At 38.0% G+C, this 17229-nt stretch overlaps 1 protein-coding gene across 1 annotated transcript in view; it reads left to right on the top strand.

Moving 5' to 3' along the window:
- LOC107216676 (protein C-ets-1) overlaps positions 1-17229 on the top strand; it is a 150521-nt gene that overhangs the window by 80701 nt on the left and 52591 nt on the right. The gene's annotated exons all lie outside the window — the stretch shown is intronic.

Raw genomic sequence — 17229 nt, 5'->3', positions numbered from 1 at the left:
GTGTAAAGAAAAATTGAAAATCGTAAATTTTTATCGAAATAGTTTAGTAATTAATAATTCTATACTAATAATTACATAGCTTGGTAACTTTTGTTTATACAAAATTTCTATTAATAATAGACGATCTTCTTCGCGAATGATTCCCACAATAATTACCCGATACGAATTCCTGATACGATAAGAATACTTTGAAAGAAAGTATCACATTATTATTTTTCCTGCCAACAATTGACGAACTCGAGAAAAATTCAAGTTCCAGATGATCCATTAACGAGCTAAATGAGCCGGGATTTATCGCAACTGCTTTGTACATACCGAATAGAATGAACTATGAAAAAATTTGTCGCGAACGTATCGAATCTGTTGCTTCTTTTTTGCTTTTATTTTACATCCATCGCACCAGACTTGTTAATTGTGATAATTTTCGTCGTAATTAATTTATTTGAAAATCGTTTTTATCCCGACTGTACGTCAGACGTACATCACCCTTGAGGGTTGGTTCTCATTAGAGTTTTCCCGAATCAGCGCACGACGCGTGACTGATCTTCTATGTATGTCGGGGGGTGAAATAAGGGAGGAAAATTGATTAACTGACGGTCGGTGCTAAGAAGCGTAGAGAGAGTCGCGACGTCTCTGTGAAATCGGTTGCAGTTGAAAGCTCGCGACTAATTATTACCCGCGGCGATTCCCGTTGAGGGCGATTAGAGGTTCAGGGGTTCGTCGGGGTGCAAAGGTGCCTCGTGATATTTACTCGGATCTAATCACTATCGCTTATTAGATCTACCTTAAAGGAGGAGGTGCGAGCCGGAGGCGTGGCTAATAAATTCTCTCTCTCTCTCTCTCTCTCTCTCTCTCGCCTTCTATTCTCATCGAGCGAAATTCCACCATTGCCTGCAGACAAAGCCTTAATTGTTTCTCGCTTTACTCGCCTATATTTGCTTCCTTGCCTTATTCGCCGTCTACGTTTCAGTTCTCCTTCATATATTATCTTCGGCTCTCGCCATAGGCTCGAGTCGTTCCTTTTATACCTGTCTTATCTTATTTTCTATTCTATTGTATTATATTATATTATTATATTCTCTTTTGTTACTCCACCTCGCCTGCTTATCATGCAAACGAATCGCGATATCTACCAGCTATGGATACAGTTGTCGAAAATTGTCTTATTAACGAATTTGTTAACGCAGTTAGCGCCTGATGGATCGCGTAGGCTGCAGGCGACTGCAAACACCGGACAGCAGGCCTCGTGTATTAATTTGTTTCTTTCTTTTTCTTTCTTCTACCTCGGACTTCAATTTCATTTTCTACACACTCGATGAATAACGAGTCTACTTTAGAACGATATTTAGCTGCGTAAAGTACATCATTTCGATCCAATATGAATATTCTTTAATTTATAGAACTTTTAATCATTCCATTGTTACTTTTTTTTTTTTTTTTTTCACACTCCACGACTGTCGGTTTTTAATCGTAACCTAACAGCAATTTGTGTTTATTTAACGTTGCTTAAATTTTGAACCATTCCTCGAACCAGAGTTGAATCCATCGTATGTTCAAAATACAGCAACAAACATTTCAAGATTGGAAATCTCATACCGCGGTAGAGAGGAGTAGCGTTTAGTTATACAGGGTGGCCACGGGTCAAAGAATTCTGGAAAACCTGGAAATATCATGGAATTCGGAAATTCTGGAATAGTTAGGGAAATGTCCGGTTTTTTTTTAGGAAAGTCAGGGAATGGTTTACTGTGTTTTCTCTTTATTCTAATTGGTCACAGCTGGCATAAAATCCTTTACATACAATGCTGATGATTTTTTATTTAATATTAGAATCAACGCTCGCTGATTTCTCACGGTAACAGATTTTTTCGCAAACAATCGACCCTGCGACGAAATATATCCTGAAACTGTATCAAGACGGCGTGTCCTTTAAACGGCAAACTTTGCAGTGTCCTTGCGCGAGGAAGGTTCAGAGTTGAAGTAGAAATCCGTGGTTCAAAGGACATCTTTGTTCATTTATTTGGAACCAATTTCAGGGGCGGCAAAGTCGAAATCAAAAAAAAAAAGTTGTAAATCAAAACCACCCCGGTGTACGTGTTATCTACATGTTACGTTCACCGCGTTTGTAAAAGCGTGGAAAACGCGCGGTATAGACAGAGTTGAGACTCGCAGCGTCAGACTTTAGTACACTTGACGTACCGCCAGAGTCGCCTCGGCTCGGCTTTGATCGCATTGGATCGCATTGGATCGCATTGGATCGGTTTGACTCGGGCATGGCGCGGGCAACCGAGCGTGGTTCCTCCTTTATGCCCCCGTCGACCTCTGTCCTCTAAGTCTCCGCTGTAACACCGCGACGTCCTCGTATACCCACGGAATTATTTATCGAGGTGTATCCATCCTCGTCCGTATGCGCGCGTATCTCGATCCCTGATCCATTCGCATCCGCATCGCGGCCTCGCTGCGTCCTCTTCTTAGTCATCCGCGTTCTCCGATTTCAAGGCAATGCATTTATCGCCAATTCTCATTTCCAACCTCATTCCTAGGGTACAGGTATTTTTGCCGTTTCTGTATTCGAAAAGACAAAAAAAAAAAAAAAAACGAGATGGTCCTCGAGACACGGTTGGATGGTTTAATGTACTGCCAATATTATTCTGGGAGGAACACTCTGATTTTTTTTTTTTTTTTTTCTTCAAAGATTTTAGTACGAAATAAACTTCAAGACCAGTTTGATTCATGAAATATAATTTTAAAGTACGTTTCGGTAAAAATTTTTACAAAAATTTTGTACGAATTTGAATGGAAGCTGTTTTCGAAGATTCGGTGTCTTTTTGTTTATTTTTTTATTTTTTTATTTATTTCTTGGGGGCCTCCAACAGAGTAGCTTAATTATTTACTTATGCGAGATTTATGATTCAGGATGTCGAAGTTGCCGGAAATTTTGGGAACACGTATGAGGTAATCAAAGGTGTAAAAAACGAACGTTACCGATACTATGGTTTGACAAGGTGAAGTCAATGCTTTTTTTTTTTTTAATCAAATTTTGACACGATGTTTAACATGCAAATCTGCGTCACAAGACGTTGTTTTACGTATACCACAAATGAGTTTGGAAAACCCCAGTACCAATGATATATTCTCCCTCCTGTAAAGTTTGACTGCCGACAATTTTATCAGGCCAAGACTATGTACGGACATAATCCAATCGAATGATCGGACAAGTGATCATTAACTGGCAATTTTCCATCTGTCCGTTGTGATAAGTCACAATAATTTCCGGTGTGAGATAATAAACTTTCCTAAAAGACGGAGAGAAAATTCCCGAGTTAGTCAGTCAGTCAGTGCCTGATTATTATTTGCAGTTCAAGCAAAGAGTGTTGTAGAGAGGAATACTGGAGAAGATGAAACCGCAGATGGTAAATAACATGGCATGTTAAACTCCATGTTTGCGAAACGTCCAAATAAAGGCATTGTGCCTTATTTAACGGTAAGTGACAAAAGTCTCGCGCCAATTTCTCGTTGAGGCTAATTCAATCCTCACAGATTACAACAAAACTCGGGACTTGTAGAGTTTTCGTTACCAACGAATTTTGGTGCCGCAAAACATCGTCTGTCTGTCTGTCTGTCTGTCTGTCCGACTGTCTGACTGTCTGTCGCTCTTGACTGACTCACCGTGTCTCTCGACATTGCGCCTTGTAACACAAGCATCGTGCAGCCAAACGCCATTCACCGATACAGACTCTCTCTCTCTCTCTCTCTCTCTCTCGAAGAGGAGGAGGAGGAGGAGGAGGAGGAGGAGGAGGAGGAGGAGGAGGAGGATAATTGACCGAATGGTGTGTGCTGTGTGCCTTGACGAGTGAGAACGCGGACTCCTTTTCTCCCCTGGCCTTCTGCCACTTCTTCTTCTACTTCTACTTCGACTTTTTATTCTTCTACTTCTTCTTCTGTTTCTTCACAGAGAAGAGCGCCCCTTGCGTGCATGTTCAAAACTCCGCTATATACTCACAAAAGCGGCCTGAGGTGTGCTCATGTAGATAAGCTCTGTTAATGACCGGACGTGCGCTCACCCAGCCAGAACTTTACCAACCTCTCCTCTCCTCTCCTATCTTCTCTCCACTCCACTCCTCTCCTCTCCTCTCCTCTCTCTCTCTCTCCGACGAGCACCTCTTCGCAGAGTCCTACGCGTGCTGCGACGGCAACTCTGGTCGGTACTTCCATTACCAGTTACTAACACTTGTAGCTTTTGCTGCGATGCTACTCCACCTCGTTGATCATCATGATCCATTCACCCGAAGTTTCGATCGATCGTGCCTGACTTGGTAGGTGCTGAAATTGTCACCGGCGTTCAGTTACGTTGAAAAAGTAGATAAAATAAATAAAAAATAAATGAATAAAAAAAAAAAAAAATACTAGTCATATCAATGCCGTGTGGCAAGCAGTTTTTCATCAAGCCTAATCGATTTGGAAAAAAAAAAAAAAAAAAACTCGAGTCGCATAATGATTCGGATTTTCAACGATCGTTCGTGAGGTGTCAACGTTGATCCAGCGATCCGATTTCAGGAACGATCGTTGCATATAGAATTGATCAAACCATAATCGAGGAAAACTTGTTCAAATGATAATTCAAAGTCAATTTTTTCACGAGTCATTTTGAAAGTTTACATAAATGATCTTGAACATCAAGTGTCTCGTTACGGCTCAACGTTGCCTAACTGATGATGAATTATTGACACTTCTTTTGCAAGTCTTTGATAATTAAAATCCTGCGTCTTGATAGAATATCACGTTTCAATTTTCTACAGAACCGGAATAAATTGTTCGTTGCAAATCAAAACTGTATCGATATGAAAGACGGAAGTAATTACGAATTTTAAAAAGCTTTTTCGCTTCTAGCAACGAAAAAAAAAAAAAAATAAAAAAAAAACCAACCATTCGGCAAGTTTTTTTGTTTACATATTTATAATCATACGACTAATACGTTCATATACGACTAGAATCTTGTAAATTTCTCTCATAATATACTTCGTTAGTTTCTTCGATTCGTTGAACGAGACGAAATGAAGAAATAAGCATTAATTGAAAACTAATTTTCTCGATATTCATTTTCGTTAGAAATCCTGAACTCCTATCATCGTTTTTTTTTTTTTTTTATCTTATTTTTTTCTACTTTTTCCTGACCCGAGTATCGGGATATTCGGAAGGGTTTAATTTTTACGGACGGATCGTCCGGAGGAGAAAGATACGGAAGGAGGGACGAGCCGCGAGCTCGCGCTGTGCCGTGCGTTTAACGTTTTACATTTTACATTATACGGTTCGGTAAGTTTCCTGTCGTTTTCTTAACTGGCAGAAGTCCGTTGCGTAATGACTCCTCCCCTGTCTCCCTACCTGCGGGCCTAGCTTCTTCCTCCCTCCCTTTCCTTCATTCCCTCTCTGCCACCCTCCTGAGTGACTCTACCTTACAAATATAACGCGGTCTATAAACTAGCCGCTGGCACATCGACGAGACCACCGTGGATATTATACGGGCGTATGACGCGTGTAATGGGAGAAAATTTCAGGGTATATACGCGAAATCCATATCACTATATGGCAATTTTACTGCTGCAGGCAACTTATTATTTTAATACCGTTTTTGTTATTATTATTATTATATATATATATTTGTGTGTGTTTTCTTTCTCATTGCGATCACTGTTGCTACATTTTTTTGCAACTGTTGCGAAAATTTAATGCTTTTGCAACGATAAATTGACGTTAAAGCCTTGTTTAACTAAAAAAGTAGAGTAAACCTCAGAAACTGATTTTGCGTCGCAGTAACCAAAAAAGGATCGATAATAGCGCAAAATGGTTACGCGTACCTCGTTTTTCGTAATCCCAACAATATTCAGTTTTTTTTTTTTTTAAGGATACCTGTTTTACTGAATTTTTCGAGTTACTATAACGAATGAAAGTTTTCTCAGTCTAATTAGGTTATATCATATAATGTACAGGGTGGAGGTCAAAAAACTAAAGAATATTGTATACGTTTCTTTATTTCCAATTTTTAACAAGATTATCCATTTCATGCAGTATAATGCAAAGTGTATTGAAATTTTTTTGTACCAAATCCCAAGGATAGGTTGTACAAAATATTGGGATTTAATCCGCAGGATAAATTTTAATCGTTCTCTGATCCATGTAAAACCAACACAACAGTCTATTTAATGAATATATATTTTTCAAAACCAGTGATTCACTCGAGTCGTGATAAAATGTTACCATCATAATTTATTACTTACGATCAGATCCTAAGTCAACGAGACTAGTTTTCTTCTTTCTTTCTTTCTTTTTTTTTCCGTTAGTCTGTTCCGCTCACGTATTAAGTTTGCAAAATTCGTGCCTAACAATATCCAATTGTGTCGCAATTCGTGTGCGTTTCTCTCCCCATTTCTCTCTCTCTCTCTCTCTCCTTCTCTCCAGTTGTGTTCAAATTAGATTGCACATATATCAGGAAAGGTGGTGAAACCGTGAAAGGCCCGATCTGTTTAACGAAGCGATTCGCTAATGCAGCAGGCCGGGTCGATGATTGCGGGATGAGGAAAGGGGAAAGTTCGCGGTTTCATTTGCCCGACAATGTGAATGAGAAGGAACGCCGGAAGAGCGAGTTTAAACGGCTCCTTCACCTACGCTACATCCCTGTGTGTGTGTGTGTGTGTATATATATATGTGTATATACGATACGTACCCTGGACCCATTCACCTTACCGAACGAGGAAACCAGTTTTTCGATTATCTCTACAGATTACATGTGTGTATGTATATATATGCGTATGTATGTATGCATATAGTAAACGTATTCTTACGCGCTAATGGTTCGCCTTCACTTTTGCTAATCGATCGGAAACTGACCGTTGCCGTGTAATAATTAAGAATTCACCGGCGTCGTAAACGCGCCGTACCAGCGTTTTTACAGCCGTATAACCGCGGCACAATAATTACCACGTTATTTTATGGTTTCAACGATTATAATTGAATATTCGAATGTCGAGAGTCTTTTTCACCGTTTCCTCTTTTTCTTTACTTATTAAATTTTTATTCATTTTTTTTTTTTTTTATATATATTTTTGTCCCGTTCTCCCAAGTTGTAACGGAAAGTACAATATTACAGCATATACATATTGTGCACGATTAGAAATCGCACGGTTCGAGTTGAAAACAGTAAGAAAAAGTTCGTTCTTCTTCTTTCTTTCCTTCTTTCGGAACCTGCCATTTGATTTTACGCGGGTTTTGGATATTTTTGTACAAAAACAAAAAAATAAAAATAAAAATAAATAAAAAAATTTGGAAACTCGATCAGAAAAAGGGTTTTTTTTTTTTATTTATTTTTTGTTTTCTTTCTTTTTTCCATTCACAGAGCATGAGATTTGAAAAACGAGAGACTTTGTATATAGGAAAAGAGAAAGAACGAATTATGTGTGTATATATACACTATGCAGTAATGATAATAAGGAGGGAAAAATTTGTTGTCTTTGAAAATAAACTTGGGCATCCAGTCTGCTTTTGTACAATGCGCGTGTAACAACGATAGGCATAGAGAGAGAGAGAGAGAGAGAGAGAGGCAGAGGCCGGTTAGTAAGAGACTCGGCTCTACGGTAAGGCAGCGTTATAAACAGTGCAATAGAGGCTAGGGCAGTGCCACGTTCTCCTAGGAAAGTATTACAAACACGTAGTAGCGATAGCACCGGAAGTAAGCAGTTGTCTAACAATAATGTTCTGAAGTGCGGAGAGCGCGCGGACCATCGACTAAATCTTGCGTGCGTATCGCCGGTTGGTATATACCTATATGTAATACGCGTATACGTATATTGTGACAAATTTCGTCTTATAGAACGAAAGGTAGCCGATAATTATACCTCGGTAATAATGAACCTGAAACGGGTATCAAATTTATGCCCATAATTAAAATTTTACCCTATCTTCATCTAAATCTAAGTACTTTCAAAGATTTCCCTCCCTTTTTGTTTTATTATGGTCTTGGTTTTTTTTTTTTTTTTCAGCTCCGTTTGTTTCGTTTATTACGCGAACGGAATTCGATACAGTTTTTCTTATAGGGAGAATGAAAATCAACTCGACCACACTTTGGACCTCAGAATTTTACATTTTTTTATTTTGTCTTTTTTTCTTCTTCCTCTCTCACCTTATGCGATTTTCTCACACTCCGTGAGAGTATCACCGCTGATTTTTTTCAAACTTGATCCGATTCCCGTTTCGAAGTCTTCGACAACCAAAGTTTGGCCTTTTTTTTTTTTCTAGAGCGATGAATTTTCAATCGACGATATCTCAGAATCGATCAATGGTATCAACGAAAATAAAGTTATCGTTACATACATATATTTGTATTTAATCGATTTTTTTTAAAGTAAAAATTTTTCACCTTTGAAATCATGGTTTCGTTGCGAAAAATTTGTTCGAAAAGGATATAAGTTAAAGATGTTCTGTGAAAAAAACGTAAATTTTCATACCTGTTCAAAACGACATCTTTAATGATTCGGTAGTTGTCATTTTTTCTTCTTTTTTTTTTTTAGATAGTAAAAACGTCATTATTTCCTGTTGACAATTTCAGACAACAAATGATTTATCGTATGTTGGACATTTTTCATTTGGAAACTTACGACCTTCTGACTGGCGAGTGGATTGAATTATAATTCACGAAAAAATTTGGCCCATACTACAAGAAATGATTGCACATATGAGTATCACTATACAATATTGTGATCACACGAACTTTAATTTTTTTTTTTCTCCGTAAAGACCGTTCACGAAAAACGTATTGTGTACATACATATATATTTGTAAATTTCGATAGTTTCTAAAAATCAACCTCAAAATATATTTCACGCCTGAAAAGGTGACAAGTTTTTTTTTTTCTTCATATTCTTACGTTCGTAGAAAAACTAATTTAGATAAAAACAAAAAAAAAAAAAAATTTCACCGACAACGGGAAGTGTTGAAAACACATATCTTACCAATGTTAGAAAAATTTAACTTAACGTAATGTCCCAACCAATCATTATTTGTTAATTGTTACATTTCATGCAATATCACATTAAATTTTCATAACAATATTTGAGTTGTAGTTTGTAATTTTTCTTTCAGTGAGTAATATGTTAAAAACGATAAAAGGGTTGAATCAACCAGCCAATGTAAACAGTAAATTCTGTGAAATTTCCTACTCTAACCCTGTACTTAGTACACTGCCCTATTAAATATCGAAATTGCATAAAGATAGAAATTTCGTTGGTACAAGTATCGGCCCGCATAAGGTAAAAGTCCCCATTATGAGACACTTTTCGAGGTAGGTCGAACATTCTCGGTAATATAAAATATATTTGAATGAAAAACACAATTATTATTGTGTTATCTGTTAATTTTATGATTATTTAGCCAATATTCCTTGTTAATAATAAATTTTAAGTTCAAAATTAATAAAAATAAGCTTTTTTTGGAGGCAACCTCTATGACCCTATTTATGAGACAGTTTAAAGACACATGTCCCCAGTGTCTCATGACACAGGTCCCTATTTTTGAGACACTTAAGAAATAAAAAAGATCGAATATATTTTATGTATTTATTAATTTGAGATCATTATAATTATAAAATAAGAAATTATTTCAGATTTTAAACAACAAATAATAGATTTTTCAGAAATTAAACGACTAATCAACACAAATTATATAAATAAATTTATTTTTCTTCTTTGATTTTTTTTTGTAATTCTTTAACTTGAGCCATTAGTTTTTTTTTTTCTTCTTGCAATTTTTTTTTATGTTTTTGTTTTTCTTCTTTCATTTTTTTCATTTTTTCCTTTTCCAATTGTTGCTGGTACCATTCATCGGAGGTTCCCACAGATGGTAGCTTTGACTTGCCTGATTTTTCAAGTTTAATTCTTTTTTTTTTTGGTAAATAATCCACCGGTAAAGTAAATATTTCCTTAAATGGTCTCTTCGGTGACTTATCTAAAAATAAGAGTTTCTCTTAATTTTGTCAATTATTTTCAAAAATAGTTCATAAGTAATTATTCTATGTTACCTTTATCAATAGCTGTTGATGTAGTCTCATCAATAGAATGATGTACGCCAGTTTTTTGAGAAACACCATTTAAATTTTCCTTCTCGAGTTCTAAGAAAACAATTACATTAATAATATAAATTTATTAAACATAAAAATAATAAGTATGATATTCACGTACCGACTTGATGATTTTCATTAATTACCGGATCTTTGAGATGAGTAATCGTGAGTTCTGTTGTAATCTCTCCATGCTGTACAGGTACAATCGAGTTGTCATAAACAACAGGAATTGCTAATTCAATAAAGTTGTGTTCATTTAAGTTTGAAAGAGTAGATTGTATTACATTGTCGTTATCAGTTGGTTGTTCTTCATTATTAACTTGACCAGATTTTAATATAAACTCTAAAATTTTTCCATCATCAGTAGTACTAGTTTCTTCAAAGTTAATCACACTAGAATCATTGTCGTTAATAATGATAGATTCCAATACTTTGTTATTATTTAACGAATTGATTGTTTCAACATTCAAATTAGGTAGTTCTTGATCAATCGTATAGAGAAAATCAGTAGAAGAATTAGTGTTTGAAACAATATCATTTGATAAATAAGGTTTCCATGTCTCTTTAAATGGATGGAAAAATGAAATATCCAATGGCTGCATAATATGGGTGGAATTGGGAGGTAACATTACCAATTCTATTTGTTTTTCTCTACAAAAAGTTACCAAGGGTAAATTTAGGTGTGAAGAATGATTATCCATGTACAAAATAACTGGAAATTCGGTTTTTTCTTCAAGTAACCAAGGATAAAACACGTTGGTAATATATTCATAGAAGGTCTCCGTTGTCATCCAGCCACTGTCCGATACTCCAAGACCCCATCCTGTTGGAGTATTTTCCACTATTTTCTTAGGTATACTTTTCTTATAAGAGTACATAAGCATTGGAGGAGCACGAGTTCCATCTGCTCTGTACGTGAATAAAACAGTCAATGATTCTTTGCCACCATCAACTATTTTGTAAACTGCACGAGATCCTTTTTCAGCTAACACGCTTTCGGCGTCAGGACACAGAAGTATACTACTTTCATCGCAGTTAAAGATTCTAGAGGCAGGAATATTCAATAAATTTTTACTTTCTAAATATTTCCCAGAATCCTTGAACCACTCTTGCAATTCTTCACGATTAACAGCTGCCCTACTAGTACTCAAATGTTGGGGTTTCCTAATGGATAACTCAGGATGGCGTTTTCGGAAACCTTCATACCAGTGACGACTGGGACGGTTATCCGTAAACGGAGTTTTGATTTCCATAGTTTGTACATATCTTTGTACACAATCCAATAGTTCAGTTTTAGTCACAGGAGCTCCCATTGATGCTCTGTACAGCACCCACTGAACAATATTATCCTCTTCATTCGGTGATAAAACTGTATCTGGACCTGTTTTATTTTTTGCTTTCTCAGGGCCAACATTTTTTTTTCTAGCCAGCGTGGCTACAGGTACTCCATAAGCAGCAGCTGCCCTTCGTATAGATAATCCTGTATCTTTTATTGCTTGTAGAGAGCTTTTTCAATATTTGATGGATCATATTTATTTCTTCTAAGTTTTGTTTTCATAGGTTTTTTATCCGAATTTGAGCACAACACTTTTGTTTTGTTTGATTTTGAGTGATTTTTTTTTATCCCCTTGGATCTCTGTTTATTTCCCATGACCTCAGATTATTATTTTAATTTGTCTGTTATTTACTGGTGGTATACAATCTGAAACATTTAACGAATTAATAAAATATACAGTTAAATATTATAAATTAAATTAAAATATTTAATTGAAAAAATAAAAAAATTTTCTCGTAAAGTCAATACTTAATTTCACAATTTTAGGTTAGGTTTATAAGTTTATGTTATTTAACTTAAAATACTTACTTATATGAAAATATTTAATAATGTACTAAAAGCCAATTCTCTATACAATACAAATGTTATATTTTAACAATTAATATCACTCATTAATAATATAAAACTTTATAAATATACGTTGTCTCATCTAATCGGGACAAACGAACACGCACATGTCCGTATTACTAGATACACTGACTAAAGTGTCTCATACACCGGTACGTTCAAGTTTGTAAGTGTAGGTATTATGAGACACTCAAATATAAAATATTATTATCATAAAAAAGCATAAATGCATATAGAAATGAAATCTAAGACTCATTAGCTTTCAATTAACATATAAATTATGTATATAAATATAACAAACAATTATTTTAACCCGACTGAAAAATTGCTTAGTCATTGCAGTTTAACTCTTTTTAGTCATCGTTTCAGGTGCAGATATCAAACCATGTACTATTATAATTTTTTTTTTATTATTATTGGGAAAGAATCAACAGTAAGACTTGTAAATTGCTTTCAAAATTGATGAAAAAATATACTTATTAAATTTTTTAAAAGTGTAATTCCGTATTATTTTTATAAATTAGTATACTTACGTTATGTATCATAAATAGGGACAATGTCTCATAATAGGGACTTTTACCTTACATGTTACATACATAATATAAGATACGCGGAGACTCCGTGTAAGCAGGAAACGCCGTCCTTAATACACAGCGTGAGTGTATTAATAATAAAAAGAAGAAGAAGAAGAACAAGAAGAAGAAGAAGAAAAAGAAGAAGTAGGAAGACGCGGGGTTTTAAAAGAAAAGAACATATATCGCGCCTTTTTGTTTTTTTTTTTTTTTCATCATTTTATTTATTTATTTTTTTTTTTTTCTCGAATCCCCGACCGCCGTCAGCAACAAGCACCAAGCAAAAGATTCCGTTTTCATAGAGCCGCGACGCGGCGTGGCCCGTCACTTGTTGCATACTGATTGCGATACGCGACCGAAATAACTCCCCCGAGACCGGAACGTCCCCTTCGTGCTGGATGCAGCCAGCAGGCATACGGCATATAGCATACAGGAATATAGCATATAGGTATAGCACGCTTATAGGTCGCACACGTTTTCTTAGCCCCCGGTGTGTTGCAGTCCTCTCTCGTTTATAGCGCAGGCATAGCCTCGCGACGGGTCTCCGGCCGCTTCCGGTGCACGGCTCCTTGCCCCCGCCCCTGGGCTTCCGGTCTTCTTATATATACACGCCCGCACGGCGGACCTACGTTGTCGGTACTACGCGTACTACGCGACCCCCCCCCCCCCCCCCCTCTACCCCCCGCCCCCTGCCCCCTTGCCACCACCACGGACACCCCTCGTTTCGTTTTCCTTCTTCCTTTTTCTTTTTTTTCTCCCCCTTTTTTTTTTAAGCCTCCTCCTTTTCCTCCGTTAAGGTTTCACCCACACGCTTGTGCAGGGATTCGCTCCTGCGCCCCCTCGTTGGAAACCACCCTCGATACTAGAATCTGGGGAGTCACGCGCTCTTGCTTAGGTACTCGAAAACATCCAGAAAGATGCTTCAAGCTGTGTATGTGCGGACAGGATCAGCTGATCCCTCTTTTAAACTGGGCCAAATTCTTGCAGATTCGATCGAGGATCGTGTAAGACACCTTGTTTCGAAGGTTGTATGTACGGTTTCGTCTCTCGGTGTATCTGAAAGACAATTTTTAAAGCTTTTGAATCTCATGTAAAATTGTACTACTTTTCAACGAATTCTTTCGGGGAATACTGCGAAGATGTTCTGTCGTGGATTGGAATAAATATCCAATCCTTTTAATACACTATGTGGGATATGTTTCCTGAACGGTAATACTGATGAAATTTTGTAATTGGTTTTACCGCGAGAAATGGTGGTGTTAAGATTAAATACGATTGGCAACCATGGACTATGAATTCGAAAATTCAAGACCAGGTACGATTGACATCCGGTAGTGTTAAATTGACACCGAATTATAGTCTGTACAGAATTCTACAACCAACAGTGTTTTTTTTTTTTTTTTTTTTTGCACGGTGTGGTTAAAACATGTTTTTGATCACGGTATAGAAAAGATGAAGTTCTTTCATCAATTTTCATATCCTTGTGTCTTTTTAGATCAATTGATCTGACGGTGATGCATGAAATCTCTTCAAATTTCATTCTCAATAGACCAAGAGGTTCTTATAAATCGTGTTTTTCAATCGGCGATACATCGGGAGACATGCCGATTCAGTGACGTTGTTCGACGATCATCGATCTCAGATACCTAACCGATCTTCCATCTCAGGCACAATCGGTGTCTCATGTAGCTGACGGAAGTGACAACTTTTCAACGTGAAACGATAGATACTTGCGTGTGGAAGTGCAGATGGTCGTTTGGACCAACACAACCATTGCAGCAGTCCATAAGTTGCGTGATCGTGGTCACGGTGCGGATAACCAAAGAATTGAAACTCCGACGCTGATGTGTTACGTAGAGAGACAAGCTTATTACTCTGCAATTGTTGCGTTGTATTGGGTATGTAAGAACAGCGTGCGCGGGTGTGCCTGTGTGGGTTGTGATCTTTCATCTCCGTTGTAGGTTTACCGACACCAAAGAAAAAGAAAAACATTTGGGAAACGACTAATTGATCCGATGCCTCGACACCATTCGTATAACACCGAATTAGTTATCGATGAAAAACGGCAACAGGTTTAACGCGACGATTAACCCCACCTAACCTTCTTCGTCCCGCGCAATTAAGACGCCTAATAATCCTTCCCGCCTTGCGGTTACGATACTGCTTTATGGAGTAGACCCGGAAAGACTGGAACACCGCGGTGCTGAAATTTCATTCATTCTACCCTCTTCCAACATTCGTCACGAGTCAGAAACGAATCACGGTTTTAACTCACTTTGAGCTACTCCAAAGCACCTCGGGTCATCGCTTGGGTGAATTCACCAAATCCATGACTTGTGGTGAAAGTGCAACTCCAAAGGATCTAGACTTGAATGAACGACGCCTGCAACGCTTGGGTTCATGAGCTGTAGTGAACTTAGCTCTATACTTACAGATGAATCCAGTAAAGTCATGATGTTTGAAATGTAACTTCAACCCATCAAGTCCTGATCAAATTCATCAACCTTTTACATCGTGATTTAGAGTGACCTCAAACTACTCCGTCATTTGTATGAATTGACTTGGGACGTCCCTGATCGAGCTTAGGTCAGGACTTTCAGATAAGTTCACTTCAAAAATGACTCCGAAGAGTGAATACCTGAATATTGGGTCGTGACTTGGAACCCCGAGACACTTGGGATCGCGACTTCCAGTGACTTGTGACTGTACAAAAGTCTCGTTCACCCAAATTATACCATGGTCTCCTAAGCTCTAGAATGTTACAGGTAAAACGTTCGGATCCCGTTGCAAGAACCGAAAACCCGAATTGATCTCCAACCGTCAAAGATAAACGGTAGATTGAATTTGAGGTCCGGTATCCGATCACGAGAATGTTGACGCGTCCAACGGAAGTCAAGTGGATAGTTGGCTCTCGGAACAGGTGATGCAGGTTTTGCCTCTGTGCCACTGGCTAGATTTCGCGCGTTTTCTCACGCTCGATGGCCTGGCGTATAGCTCTGCGGCTCGGTTCTCGCCTGCGTCATCCGGCGCTGGGCGTCCGAGTCGTCGATCTATATAAACGAACCCGCGCGAGAACGTTCACCACGGTGATCTCGAGTGCCGTAGGAGAGGATTGAACGGGGGTGATGGGGGGGGGGGGGGGGGGGGGATGGGGCGACGGCTTCCTAGTTATAATAAACGACGCAAGAAGTCGAGCAGAAACCTGCCCTGCCCGGGGCCCAGGCAGCGGCCGTTTCGAGGAGCCGAGGTGAAAGGCGAGGAGAGAGGAGAGAGGAGAGATCGCTCGACTCTAGCCTCGAGATAGAGAAGATCGACGGAAACGGCGCCGGGCACTTGGAACGTCCGTAAGCCCCGCGCTGGTTGGTGGGGATGATGCCTGGATACGGATCTATGAATGGACCGCAAAGCCCCGGGGTGTCCCTACTTCGCAGACCAGAAAGTCTAATCCTCGTCTTTCCACCCCCTCCCCGTTCATCGTTCGTTTTCAGTATCTTATCAATTTCTTTCAATCTTTTAAATGTCCATTTTGCAAAATTTATTCACCATTTTTTTTTTTTTTAGTAGGTATCTATCGTTTTATCGTACATGTAATCATGGTCAGGCTTATCCGTACGAGTACTTGGGAATATTTTTTGTTTTCTTTTTTCAATCTATCATTCGGAACTTTGCATTCGATTTTAGGTTAATTAAACAGTAGAAATCGTTAATATTAATTCACTGTATTAGGCACCTTATCACCTGACGCGGTGTATAACACTGCTATACAAGACGTTGGATAACAAACATACACACTCCCAATGAATGAATTTCCTTCCGTGTCAATAAATCTGGTTATACAAACATCGATTTACACACTTGTATAATTTTACCGTATCCTGCGCAGCTAATCAAATCGTACCTCCATACGTGTAGGTATATCATATGCATATGTATATTATGAATGATATTTTCTTAACTGTAAACGTATGCGAGATGCATACGTTCATTTATGCAAGTGTATATAGATATATGTATATTAATATAATCTTGTAGCGAGGACGTAGTATAAAACTAGACAGGTGTTTATTGCTTGATTTGCTTGACCCAATTCTTGCACCGAGTGCGTAACGTTTACACATCGTGTGTGTATATATATATATATACATGTATAGTGGGTATATCCCATAAGAGCTTACGCACAGTTTGTCTATTCGGCAAATACGCATGAGATGCGTTATACACACGACTTCATTCATCCTCTAGATTTGTTCGACTCCGTCCGATATCCCAAGATTTTCTTCCTTTAATTAGCGCCTCTCTCACTCTCTCTCTCTCTTTCTCTCTTTGTCTTTCTCTTATGTGCGCCAGAAAGATCCAGCTTCGTTTTTTCTATAAATTAATTAGATCGGCTTTCCGTTCATCTTTTCGAAGTAACAAAAATAAAACAACGCCGACGAACATAGACAAAGAAAAAGAAGATAAAGAAGAACGGTATTAGAAATGGTGGAAAAAAAAGTTGGATCAGGTCAACCACGAGAAACAGAAGGTTGGCAAGTATTTACTTGGAGACTAATGTTTCGAAAAGTCGGTAAGAGGGTTGGGATTCATCGTTGATTCTGGTCGTCGTCGTCGTCGTTGTGTCGTCGTGACTCGTGGCTATAGGTGCATGA

This window comes from Neodiprion lecontei, chromosome 4, assembly GCF_021901455.1.
Source record: "Neodiprion lecontei isolate iyNeoLeco1 chromosome 4, iyNeoLeco1.1, whole genome shotgun sequence".
NCBI lineage: Eukaryota > Metazoa > Arthropoda > Insecta > Hymenoptera > Diprionidae > Neodiprion > Neodiprion lecontei.
The sequence above is the reverse complement of the archived record's forward strand: the minus strand, read 5'-3'. Positions and strand labels throughout refer to the sequence as shown.